At 39.8% G+C, this 13,694-nt stretch overlaps 1 pseudogene; it reads left to right on the top strand.

The window, feature by feature from the left end:
* The first annotated feature begins 5,572 nt into the window (after nt 1-5,572).
* Nucleotides 5,573-7,227, top strand: LOC116600853 (annotated as a pseudogene).
* The last annotated feature ends 6,467 nt before the right edge of the window (nt 7,228-13,694 follow it).

Below are 13,694 nucleotides of genomic sequence, written 5' to 3'. Positions count from 1 at the left end.
CAATCATTACATTAAATGTAAATGACTTTAATGTATTAATTAAAAGACCAAGATTGGCAGCGTGAATTTAAAAATCTCACCCAACTATGTGCTATCTACAATAAACTCATTGCAAACATAATGATATTGGCCAGTTGAAAGTAAAATAATACAAACAGTAGCTAAGGAAAGCGGGAGTAGACTTCAGGGCAGAGAATTACCAGAAATGGAGAAGGACATTATATAAGGATAAAAGGGCCAGTTCACCAAGAAGACAGCAATTCTCAACTTGTATACATAAAACAGGAACACTGCAAGACAAGTAAGACAAAAACTAAAAAGAGAAAGAGACAAATCCTCAAATATAGTGGAGACTTCAACACCCCTCTCTCAGCAATTTGTAGAACTAGACAGAAAATAAGATACAAAAGAAATGAACAATGCATTCAACCAACAAGATCTAATCAATATTTATGGAACACTCCACACAATAATGGCAGAACCCACATGTTTTTCAAGGGCTCATGGAACATACACCAAGAGAGATCATGTCCTGCACTATAAAATAAGCCTCAAATTTTTGAAGAATTAATATCATAAAAGTGTACTCTACAACCACAATGGAATCAAACAAAAGTTCAATAATAGATAAAGGAAAAATCTTAAAATACTTGGAAACTAAATAACATATTTCCAAATAATCCTTAGGCAAAAGATAAACTTTCAAGGAAATAAAAAATTAATTGAACTGAATGAAATAAAAACACAAACTATCAAAATGTGTGAGGCACAGCTAGAACAGTGCTTAAATGAAATTTGATAGCACTAAGAATAACAGTCTAAAATCAGTAATCTAGGCTCCCAACTCAAGAATCAAAACAAGTAAAGCAAAATAATCCCAAAGCAAGTGGAAGGAAAGATAAAGAATGATAAGGAATGATAAAAGCAGATATAAATAAAGATATAAAGATAAAAACAGATATAAATGACATTGAAATCAGTAAGACATTAAAGAAAAATCAATGATAACCAGCTGTTTCTTTGATTAGACTGATAAAATTGATAAACTTCTAACAAGACCAAGAAGGAAAAATTAAGAATACACAGGTTACCAATATCACAAATTAAATAGAGGATATCACAATGGACCATACAAACATCAAAAGAAAAGTGAAAGAACACCACATACAACTCCACACACATATGTAACAATAGATGAAATGGCCCACTTTCTCAAGAAACACAAACTACCAAAATTCAACTAATAAAAAAGAAGTAAGAGAAGAGACAAGAACCATGTGGTCCTCTCAATTGGTGCAGAAAAGCATCTGACAAAATTCAATATTCTTTCCTGATTAAAACTCTTCAGAGTTTAGGGATAGAGGGAACATTCCTCAACTTCATAAAATCCATTTATGTAAAAACCCACAATGAATATCATTCTCAATGGGGAAAAGCTGAGAGCCTTCCCACTGAGATCAGGAACAGGACAAGAATGTTCATTCTTGCCACTGTTGTTCAACATATTACTAGAAGTCCTAGCAACAGGGATCAGACAACAAAAAGAAATAAAAGGTATTCAATTTGGCAAAGAAGAAGTCAAACTCCCTCTCTTCACAGATGACATGATACTCTATGTGGAAAAGCCAAAAGTCTCCACCCCAAATTACTAGAATACATACAGCAATTCAGTAATGTGGCAGGATACAAAATCAATGCGCAGAAACCAGTTGCTTTCTTATACACTAACAGTGAAACTGTAGAAAGAGAAATTAGAGATTTGAGTCCATTTACAATAACACCAAAAACCATAAGATACATTGGAATAAACCTAATCAAAGAGGTTAAAGATCTATACTCTAGAAATTACAAAACACTCATGAAAGAAATTGAAGAAGACACAAAAAGATGGAAAAACTTTCCATACCTATGGATTGGAATAAACATTGTTAAAATGACTATGCTGCCCAGAGCAATCTATACTTTCAATGCCATTCCAATCAAAAAACCAATGGCATTTTTCAAAATGCTGGAACAAACAATCCTGAAAATTTTTATGGAACCAGAAAAGACCCCAAATCACCAAGGAAATGTTGGAAAAGAAAAACAGAGCTGGGGGCATCATGTTGCCTGATTTTAAGCTATATTACAAAGCTGTGATCACCAAGACAGCATGGTACTGGCACAAAAACAGACACATAGACCAATAGAACAGAATAGAGAGCCCAGATATGGACTTTAAATTCTATGGTCAACTAATTTTCAACAAAGTAGAAAAAAATATCCAATGGAAGAAAGACAGTCTCTTCAATAAATGGTGCTGAGAAAATTGGAGAGCTATATTCAGAAGAATGAAACTGGACCATTCTCTTATACCATACACAAAGATAAACTCTAAATGGATGAAAGACCTCAATGTGAAATAGGAATTATCAAAATCCAAGAGAAGTACAATGGTAATAACCTCTTCAACATCGGCCACAGCAACTTCTTTCAAGACATGTCTCCAAAGACAAGGGAAACAAAAGCAAAAATGAACTTTTGGGACTTCATCAAGATAAAAAAACTTCTGTATAGCAAAGGAAACAGTCAACAAAACAAAGAGGCAACCCACATAATGGTACAAGATATTTACAAATGACACTACAGAAAAGGGTTAATATCCAAGATCTATAAAGAACTTCTCAAGCTCAACTTCCAAAAAACAGATAATCAAGTCAAAAAAGTAGGCAGAAGACATGATCAAACACTTCTCCAAAGAAGACATGCAAATGGCTAACAGACACAGGAAAAAGTATTCATCATCATTAGCCATCAGAGAAATTCAAATCAAAACCACAAAACTTACACCAGTTAGAATGGCAAAAATCAACAAGGTAAGAAACAACAAATGTTGGAGAAGTTGTGGAGAAAGGAGAACTCTCTTCCACTGTTTGTGGGAATGCAAATTGGTGCAGTCACTTTGAAAAACATTGTGGAGGTGCCTCAAAAAATTAAAAATAGAGCTACCCTAAACCCAGCAATTGCACTACTGGGTATTCACCCCAAAGTTACAGATATAGTGAAAAGAAGGGCCATATGCACCCTAGTGTTCATAGCAGCAATGTCCACTATAGCCAAAATGTGGAAAAAGCCAAAATGCCCTTCAACAAACGAATGGATAAAGAAAATGCAGTCCACACACACATTGGAATATTACTCAGTCATCAGAAAAGATGAATACCCAATATTTGCATCAACATGGATGGGACTGGAGGAGATTATGCTACGTGAAATAAGTCAGAGAAAGTAAATTATCAAAGGGTTTCACTTATTTGTGGAACATAAGGAATAGCATGGAGAACATTAGGAGAAGGGGAAAATGAAGGGGGAGAAATCGGAGTGAGAGACAAACAATGAGAGACTATGGACTCCAGGAAATAAACTGAGGGTTTTTAGAAGGGAGGGGGTGGGGGGATGGGCAAACCTGGTGATGGGTATTAAGGAGGCCCTGTATTGCATGGAGCACTGAGTATTATACACAAACAATGAATCATGGAACACTACATCAAAAACTAATGATGTACCGTACGGTGACTAATGGACACACACACACAAAAATAAGTAATTGGAATAGCCTTGTAATTGTTGAGAAAATTGAATTCATAATTTAAAAACTACTTAAAAAAGAAACTTCCAAGCCCAGAGGGTTTCACTGGAGAATCCTACTAAATGTTTAAGGGAGAATTAATACCAATGTACACAATCTCTTCTGGAAAATAAGAGGATACACTTTTTAATTCATTTTATGAAGGAAGTATTATACTAATGCCAAATCCAGACAAAAACAATTCAAAAATATAAAATTACCAACCTCTATCTCTTATGAGAATAGATGCAAAAACCCTTAACATATTAGCAAACAGAATTCAACAGTCTGTTAAAAAAAAATGATATTTTTTTCCAGGGATGAAAAGCCGGTTCAATATTCAAAAATCAATGTAATCCACCACATTAGCAGGTTAAAGAAGGTAAATCATATGATCAATCAGTGCAGAAAAAGCATTGGACAAAATCTAATACCCATTCATGATTTGTTAAAAATCTCAGAAAACTAAGAATAGAGGAAGACATCCTCACATTGATAAAGATCATATTTAAAAACAAAAACAAAAAAACTACAGCTAACATCATATTTACTGGGAAAAAACTGAATGCATTCCCCTTCAGATCAGTGATAAGATGAGGATGTGTGCTCTCATCACTTTTACTCAACGTAATGCTATAGGTTCTAACCAGTGCAATAAGGCAGGAAAAGGCATATCTATCAAAAAGGAAGAAATAAGAGTATCCCTATTTGCAGATTACATGATTACTTACATAGAAAAACCAAAGGAAGGAAGGAACGAAGGAACGAAGGAAGGAAGAACAGAACAAACCCTCTAAGAACTAATAGGTGAATTCAACAAGGCCACAGGTTACCAGATAAACAGAAAAATCTCAACTTACTAACAAGGAACACATGGACACCAAATTTAAAAATACAATACCATTTAAAATCTCTCAAAAAATTAAATACTTTGGTGTAAATCTAATGAAACATATAAGAATTTATACTTAAAAATACATGATGCTAATAAAAGAAATCAAGAAGTCTAAATGGAGAGGCGTACCATTATTTATGGATTGAAAAACACAGCATGGTAAAGATGTCAGCTCTCCCCAGATTGATGTACAGTTTAATGCAATTCCTACCAAAATCCCAGCAATGTTTTTTGCAGATATAAACCATATTATAAAATTCATATAGAAAAGCAAAAAAACTAGGATAATTAAAACTACTTTTGAAAAAAGAAGAAATTGGGAGGAATCAGTCTACCCACTTTCAAGACTATTACATAGCAACAATAATCAAGACCACATGCTCTAATACAGAAAGAGATTCTGTGGCATTGTCCTAGATAGGGTGGATGGAAGAAGGTCACACACATGATATTCTACTTGACCTTGGCCAAAAGTTTGAAATGCTCTAAATGCAGAATTCTTGGAGATGTTTCAACAGTGTGATATACCTTCGGTGAGTCTATATAACATGGTATACCTGAATAAAAAACAAAACATCAAGTCTCTCATTTATCTTTGAAACTGAAGGAAAATACCTGAAATTTTCATTTGCTCCTTCTTAAATTGTTCATTAAGTTTGCTTTAAGGGAAAAAAATAGAAAGCATGAAATTCCACAGAAAAGAAAAAGCTTACTTTTTCTAGTAAGTAGTTCTTCAAATATCCAGATGGATGAGTGTGCTGATTTCAATAGAGAAGACAAATATTGTGGGGAATTAGAAATTTTTATTAGATTTACTGGATGTAAATTAAATTTCTACCTCTAAAAGATGTTAAGGCACATATTACAGGAGAAACTGCAAGAAATTACACTAGTTATATTTTATAGGGTATTTTTCCTAACAATACTGACAAAGATTTGCAGCTGAAGAAAATGCAAAAGTACATTTGTGTTACTTATAACTTATACATTATAAGTCACTATAAGTCTGAAGGTGAAAAGAGCTGATAGAGGGCCAGTCTGTCTGTCCTTGGTGGTGCTAAGAAACTAGAATGAACTGAAGCATTCCAGTGGAGGTTGATGAATCAGAACCATACCCAAGTCAGTTAACCAATCCCAGACTATTCCCTGGAAGAGGAATCAAACCACCTGCTCCAAATCTAAGGAACATGGCACCCAACATGGCACCCTTGTCAGCGCTCAAATCCCCTCAGTGTTCCTCAGGAGATTTTCTCAGGCTCACCCACCCCTGAAAATTGCAAATCATTTACAGCCTGTGACGCAGCAAGTCACCTGCCTGCGCATTAAAATCCTGGAGAAGGGTGAAGACAGCTTCTGGAAGAGACACCCAGACCTGAGCAAAGATTTTCCCTTAGGCTCCTCTGCAGCCAGCAAGCATGAGCCTGAGTCTGTGATTGGAGCCCTCCTCCGGAGCATCAGTTTTTTAATGGAAAAACAGAAACAACAGCTAGGATCACAGCTTTCAGCTGCTTCTCCTTTCACTAGCCATGACTCAGACAAATCAGACCAAAGTTTACCTAATGCCTCATCAGACGCCTCGGGCAGTAGCCAAGAGATGGTGCAGCAGCCCAGCCCCACAGCAACCGAGCAGTTCCAGATCTGCCTTCAACAGACACGATGTAGGATTCCCAGCCCCAGGATGTCCTGGGCATCCCCTGCCCCTCACCTCCATGTGTTTCTCCAGCACCACCCCAGACCTCTCAGGTCCAGGGAGTTCCCCCAGTTTAAACTTCAGACGTACGCAGTGTGTGCACAGATGCCACCTCCCGACCCTCCCCCACATGCTCAATGGAACTGTCATTACCATTGTCCTGGAGGTCCCTATCACCAGGTGCCATGTGGCCACCACTACCTTCGAGCAGCCTATCAGCAAGTGGTCCAGCCGGCTGTGCACAGGCAGCTCCTACCTAGAGCCAGCATGAGGGGCTTGCACCCCATGCAGAAGGTGGTCCTGAACTGCCCCAGCACCTGAGAACAAGGTCTGCACAGAGATCACTCTTCCCCAGGGCCCCTGAGGGACCAACTGTATAACCAGCCACCTAATCCAGCTGGAGTTCCTGAGAAGTCTTAGAGAGTCCTGCAGAACTGAGACCACCAGGTCCCCAGGCTCCATGCCCAGCTGCTGTCCCTAGACCCCCTAATAACCTTCCAACCAGAGGAACTCCAAAAATAAGCAGTTTACCAGAAGAATTACGGAAAGTCTTTATCACTTATTCTATGGACACAGCCATGGAGGTGGTGAAATCTGTGAACTTTTTTTAGTAAACGGCTTCCAAACTGCAAGTGACATACTTGGGGATAGAATCAGAGGCAATGATATCATGAAGTGGATGGAACACTACCTTAGAGAGAAGACAGTGATGATAATTGTAGCCATTGGCCCCAGATACAAACAAGATGTGGAAGATGCTGAATCGCAGCTGGACAAGGATGAGCACAGCTTACAATACTAAGTACATCCATCGAATATACAAACCGAGTTCATAAAACAAGGAAGCAGGAATTTCAGATTCATCCCTGTGCTCTTCCCAAATGCTAAGAAGGACCATATGCCCACCGGGCTTCAGGACGCTCACATCTGCAGCTGGCCCAAAAAGAAGAAAAACATCATGCTGCTGCTGCTTAGAGAGAGTACCTAGCCCCTTCCTGGGAGTCTCTGCCCACCCTTCAGGTGGTGCCTTTGTGACTCCCTCCATCCCCAGGCCCCTGAGGCCATGCTGTGCGTGGGGCCCCATTCTGACGAGGGGCCCATTCTGACAAGCACTCTTCCACCAGAGGCTGTGTGTTTGCAGTTGCCCTCAGAGGGTTCCTCCCCACCCCAGAAGACCTGTCCTGCAGAGCACTCTTCCTGTGGAGACCTTCAGAGACACTGCCTTTGAGAGGCCATAACTTCTCTGAACTCCTTTCTCTATTCCCCCAGCACGTTGCTCTGAAAAGTCTGACGTGTCCAGCCTGGGCCTCTCCCTGCTTAGCAAGTAGATAATATAAATGATGTTGCAATAAATGTAATGCCGATGCATTAATGCATAGATGATGTCGCTCTGGACCAGTATTTAGCTCATGAGCCACAGAGCCAGTTCCCACTGACTGCCTCTTATTGCTCTGGCTGCTGCAAGGTTCTAATTCAAAACCAGCTTTTGAATTCTCCATTGAGACATTTTGTCTAGGCCTACTCTACTGCAGAGAGCCCCAGCAAGAACAGCCTCAAGTGAAAGTCTAGCAAGCCCGTCAGTCAGTCCCCAGGAACCAGCCACAGCTTTGACAAGGATCCTACCACCTGCTAGGGACTTCATCAGCCTCTGATGAAGTCAGAGGCTTCACCTACATGTAGGCTTAGACCTACATGTCCCAGGTCTAAGCAGACAACACCCACTAGGGTCTGGTCCCTACTTCCCTCTATGCTTGCTTTAGCTGGGCTCTTCCAGTTCAAAGAATTCAAATAGGTTTGCATCCGAGGAGGAGCACTGTAAGGCTATCTCTGGAGTGCTGAGGAGATGCATGGTCCCTTCAGCAACACCACTGTTCCTCTCATTCACACAAAACACATGTGCACACAAACACATATGTACACATACATAAACACTTGTTCTAGGGCTGCTTTACAAACTGTTGGGCACAAGGTTTTAGAATGTTATTTATAACAGGAGTCAATAACCACAGGCACAAACTAATTTGGAAAATAAAAAGACTGAATTTTAACATAAATTTTCTCTAATCATAATCAGGCTATTTTGGCTCATTGTTAACTTGCTGTCCGCTGAATTCAACCTATAATTTTCAGTGTTCCTCGCCAACCAATTTCAAGCAGAGCTTTTCTTTACCTGGAGTTGGCTGGGTGTAGACCCAGGCAGAGCAAGCCAACAGGGAGTCTGGAATGATCAGGTGTGTGTTGCCTGAAGGCAGGAGGATCTTGGAATGTGGAGCCACATTGCCTGGAAGCAGGCTTCTCATAACAATAGCTACCATTAGTCAGCACGTCCCATGTGCCAAATATTTTATCTTGCATTTAAACCCTCACCAATAGCACTACAGGATATCTATCACTATCCCCAACTGCAGATTCTGAAGCCCAGAAGGACTAAATGACTTAAGCCAGTAAACGACAAAACCAGATTGAACCCTTTCAATTCCAGGAACTACCCTTCTGTTACACACTGCTGGTTTCCGTCAAGGCTCATTACGAACTTCATTTCCTATGACCCTCTAATCATGCTGCCACCAACTACATCAAATTCCAAAGCTATTTTGAAAGGAAAAAAAAGTAATGAAAACAGATTAAATGTATATTGGCTTCTGAACTAACTCTTGCTAAAATTGAAAGACACATTTGTATCCAGATAATGGCTGTGTTTTTTGTTTTCTCCTTCTTGTCTAGGCTCCTCATCTCCTAGTGGCTAGAACTAATGAAGGTGTTTAAATGCACAAGCACAGACACATGAGGACACATGCTAAATTTGTCTGTCTGGCATCTACCCTCAATTTTATCCTTGAAGTTGAACAGAGCTCGTCCCACCAATCCACTAGGTATTAACAGCCATGGGTATTTGTTCAAAGAGAGCTGGCCTAATCCTCATTCCCAGGATTTTTTCCAAAACAACCAAGAAGACACCCTATTCCATAGGATATAAACCTGGAGAGGACACTGCCTAAAGACCACATAGAGAAGGAAGGTGTAAGGCAAGAGAAGGTAGTCCTGATGACATTCCCCAAGGCCCTGAAACCAGCATGCCTCACGCTAACTACCCCTGGACTTTTCAGTTATATGAGATAACACAATGCTATTTGGTCTTAAACCAAACAGATGAGTTTTCTGTCACTTACAATTGAATGAGTCTGATGAGGGGTTTAATCTACATGTCCCAGGTCTAAGCAGACAACACCCACTAGGGTCTGGTCCCTACTTCCCTCTATGCTTGCTTTAGCTGGGCTCTTCCAGTTCAAAGAATTCAAATAGGTTTGCATCCGAGGAGGAGCACTGTAAGGCTATCTCTGGAGTGCTGAGGAGGAGGAAAGGACCTGAGCTCCAGGAGCAAAGATTCTGGTTGAATCAGTCTCCACCCCGAGAAGAAGAGGGACTGCAGGAGTGAGTGATTTCCACGTTGCCACTCTGCCCTAGGAAGAGTCTGATATCTTCTCTCAGGGGTTTTCCTTTTGCAGTCACCCCACTGCTTATGCCTTCAACCTGCCATCTCTCTGCTTTGAGTTCCTGCTCAGGACCCCATAACTCTGACTGTCCACATTCCCTCTTGACTACCAGACTTCCTGAAGAATCCTCTTCACACGGTCCTTAAACTTCAACTCTGGCCCCTCAAAGCCTCTTTGCCTTGGCATTTCCTAGTCCATAATCCTGAAAAAGAGAAAATCAGATTGAACCGGCTCCTCTTTATGTGCAGGGCAACCTCATAGGTTGTCAACCAGTCAGTCTACAGAGAGACCCTTTTGGATCAGTAAGCACTTCTGATCCAATCAGCTTTAGACAGGGGTAAAATCTGTTGCTTTTACTTAAAAGGAATTGTGATCAAGACAAGTACCGTGACTGACTTCTCTAGTGTACCCTCTCATCCCCCAGCTCTGCCAATGCATGCTTTTCCTTCTACCTAGAATACCTTTTCTTCCTGCTCCCTCTTTTGGTGAAAAAGTCATCTCAATCACCTCTCCAGGAAGAGGGTGTGTTTGGTTCTCCCTGCACAATGCTACCTTCGTCATAGTACCAATCGTGTGCTAATGTCATTGTACAGATAACAAGATAATGATTTAACATTGTAATTTTGATTTCATTTTCTCTAGGACTACCTGATATCTCAAGGCTCCCCTCTCTTTGAGAAGTTAGACCTCTGGAACATAGGAAAACATAAGTAATGTATTCTTGGGTTTTGTGTTTCAAAACCAGACCAAAATAAATCTGTGGGTTTCATATACTGAGAAAGAAAAAAGTAGCCCCTGGCATTTGGGACCTGGCTTAATACTATCAGCCTGGCCTTGGTTTTGCTAGGAGCTGGCCCAGCACCCACAGATAGACCCGGGTATTCTCCTGTAAATCATAAAAAGTTTCAAAGAATGTAAGTGTCAGACAAGGCTACTATGAAACCATAATGAATCAAGACAAAAACATGGCCAGCCCATAATCATGTCTGAACACAGTCAAAACGCAAAACCTGGGCGCCTGGGTGGCTCAGTGGGTTAAGCCGCTGCCTTCGGCTCAGGTCATGATCTCAGGGTCCTGGGATCGAGGCCCGCATCGGGCTCTCTGCTCAGCAGGGAGCCTGCTTCCTCCTCTCTATCTCTCTGCCTGCCTCTCTGCCTGCTTGTGATTTCTCTCTGTCAAATAAATAAAATAAATAAATCTTTAAAAAAAAAAAAACGCAAAACCTTCCACAGGTTACAAAAATACCCAACTCCTTCTCCCCCAACTAATATGAATGACTGCTTCTTCTTTACCAATTATAGCTTCAGCCTCTGTCTAATCTTCCCTCCTACTAGATAAAATTAAGATACCCAATCATAGAATTACCCTACTTGCTGACAGCATCCAATCCAGAGCAAAACCCCATTTTCTTAAACCCTTTCAAAATCTCTTAACCCAGGCGCAAATTCTGTAAGTCCTTTCCAACACCCTCTTACAGACAACACCTTGATTCTTTGTGGTATGTGTTCTCCCTCACTGCATGACATAATAAGCCAAATTTGTTGAACTACAAGTATGTTCCTGCTGGTCTTGGCTGGAGGGCATTGACATTCTAAGCCCTGAAGAAGTCAAGTCATAGTTTATGTCATAAATTAAAAGATTTGAAAGAATGTGTGTGGTCAAAGACATTCAAAGACATTTTTTTTCCCAATCCCCACTCATAGTAGACTGCATAATATTCTATAATCTGGGGAGCTGAGTCAAAGGGGAGAGAAGATCAAAGGTAAGCACACTGTCATTATGCTACTAAAAAATAAGTAGCCTCTGTGGGAATACCGGCACATCAAGAACCAGTACTGTACTACACTAAGTAAGAAGGAAGAAACATGGACCCTGGTGGGTCCCTGGAGGGATACCCATGCCATCATTCTCCCACCCCTCCCAACCTACCTCCACCAAGCCCCACACACACCGAGCCAAGACTTTTGGAGGCAGTGTGTGTAATAGAATTGCCAGATCAATTTGGAGATTCAAGAGTAAGAAGGATCTGGGCTCAGTTCTGAGGTAAATAAAGTCCAATAATTGGCAAAAGCCATGGAATTTCCCCAAGTTCAGCATCAGGGCCTTTTGAACCCAGTCATGTAGGGATCTTTATGTAGATTTCATTATATAGGTGATTGATAAAATTACTGACCATTAGTGATTGAACTCAACCTCCAACAGAGAGGTCTGGGTACAACAGTGGACCTGAAAATTCCAAGCTTCTAATCAGAGTTTGGTCTTTCTAGTGAGCAGCTCCTATCCTAAAAGATGATGTGGAAGGAATTGCAAACAGTTTCCTCATTAGCCTAAACTCAGGTTTAGTTGAAAAGATAACAAAAGTTGCTCCTATCACTTTTATCTCACAGGAAATTCTAAGGAGCACTGTGCCAAGAACCAGGGACAAAGATAAAATGTATATTTCTTATTATTCCAAATCAACACAGTATATGGAACAGCCAACTGTCTGCGGATAACCAAGACTATTGGGAGAGCAGCTAAGACCCAGATCTGAAAAGGCCTTGTGCTTAGAATAAAGAATTACAGTTGCCATCCACATGGACCAGCTCTTAAAGACCAGAGAGAAATGAGATGAGATGCTCCGCATTTACAAGGTGGAAGATAATATTAGTTTCTCCCCAACCCGGGCATTCTGATGCCCCACCCCGGAACTCAATTCAACCCCACAGAAGGAGACAGGCCAGGAAATCCTGAAGTGACCAAGATTACTTACATTGACCAAAATAAAGTGTCATTTGTTGTTAGAATAAAAGTTGAAAATAGAAATTAAGTTCTTCCCTGGAAAAATTAAAACAGTTTCACTTCTGGGCACCTGAGCTTGTTTAATGAGATCAACTCACTACTTTATGATCACTGCTCTAGGCTGCAGATATTTTTGAGTCTATGGACTTAAAGTCATGTCCACTTGTCTGTCTCCCTCACTAAACTCTAACTCCTTGGAATATTAGAACCCTGTATTATTTGTATTGACCCACAAGGGCCTATCACAGTGCAGGTTTTACATTTGCCCTGGATCAGCCATTATCCAACTATATGTCCTCAGGAAAATTGTTTAATTGCTTTGAAATCCCATTTCCCCACTTTAAAATAGGGACTCTACAGGCAAAAATAAAGCACACGTTTTCACCAATTATAGCAAAGACTAGTATTACATCGATAATAAGTATGAATTGTAGAATATTTAAAGAAAATGTGTTTTTCTATTTTATAGTTATATACTAATCAGAACTGGGTTAACTAGATTCAACTACTCCTTTAATCCAAGGGATTCAGAGTAGTCCTTAGGGAACCTAATTTAATGACTAGATAAGGCAAATTTGTAATTAGCGTATCAACTGCTTATATGGAATTAAGTCTTTCCAAAGTGCTTGAAGGTACTTGAAACAGTTTATCTTAAGTAGACCAACTGTTCTCAAACCTGGCTCATCAACAGAATCATATATGGAACTTTTTAATCACAGATATCCCTGGGCCCACCACAGAGATTTTGATTCTGTGGGTCCTGGTGGGTTCTGGAACCTACATGTTTAAAAAGTTTCCCAGAAAATTCCAGTGATCAGCCAAGTATGACAATTACTGCTTTTAAAAAAAATTCACTAGACAATGGGAACTCCAGCTGTATTTGAATTATTATATATTTCATATTAATTTCTCCTTTTTATTTTATATTAGAACATGTTTCTTTTTTTCCTTTTTTCAATTGGCATGTTACTAGTGAATGCTATGTCTTGAAGTTGTTTCAAAATAATCTGGAAAATTGAGAAAAGGGCTGGGATAGTAGGATAAAATGAAACAGTATGGGCCATGAGTTGGTAATTGTTGAACCTGGGGCATAGTACAAGTATTTTATTTTGTTTTTATTCTCTCTACTTCTGTATATATTTGCAACATTCAATGACAAAAAGTCTTTACAAATAAAACGAAGGTGTATGAATGAGTAAAGCCTCCTGCTTCTCTTCTCATAATCT

Source organism: Mustela erminea, chromosome 1 (assembly GCF_009829155.1).
Source record: "Mustela erminea isolate mMusErm1 chromosome 1, mMusErm1.Pri, whole genome shotgun sequence".
NCBI classification, from domain to species: Eukaryota; Metazoa; Chordata; class Mammalia; order Carnivora; family Mustelidae; genus Mustela; species Mustela erminea.
Note: the sequence above shows the minus strand (reverse complement) of the source record. Positions and strands in the feature narration are given on the sequence as shown.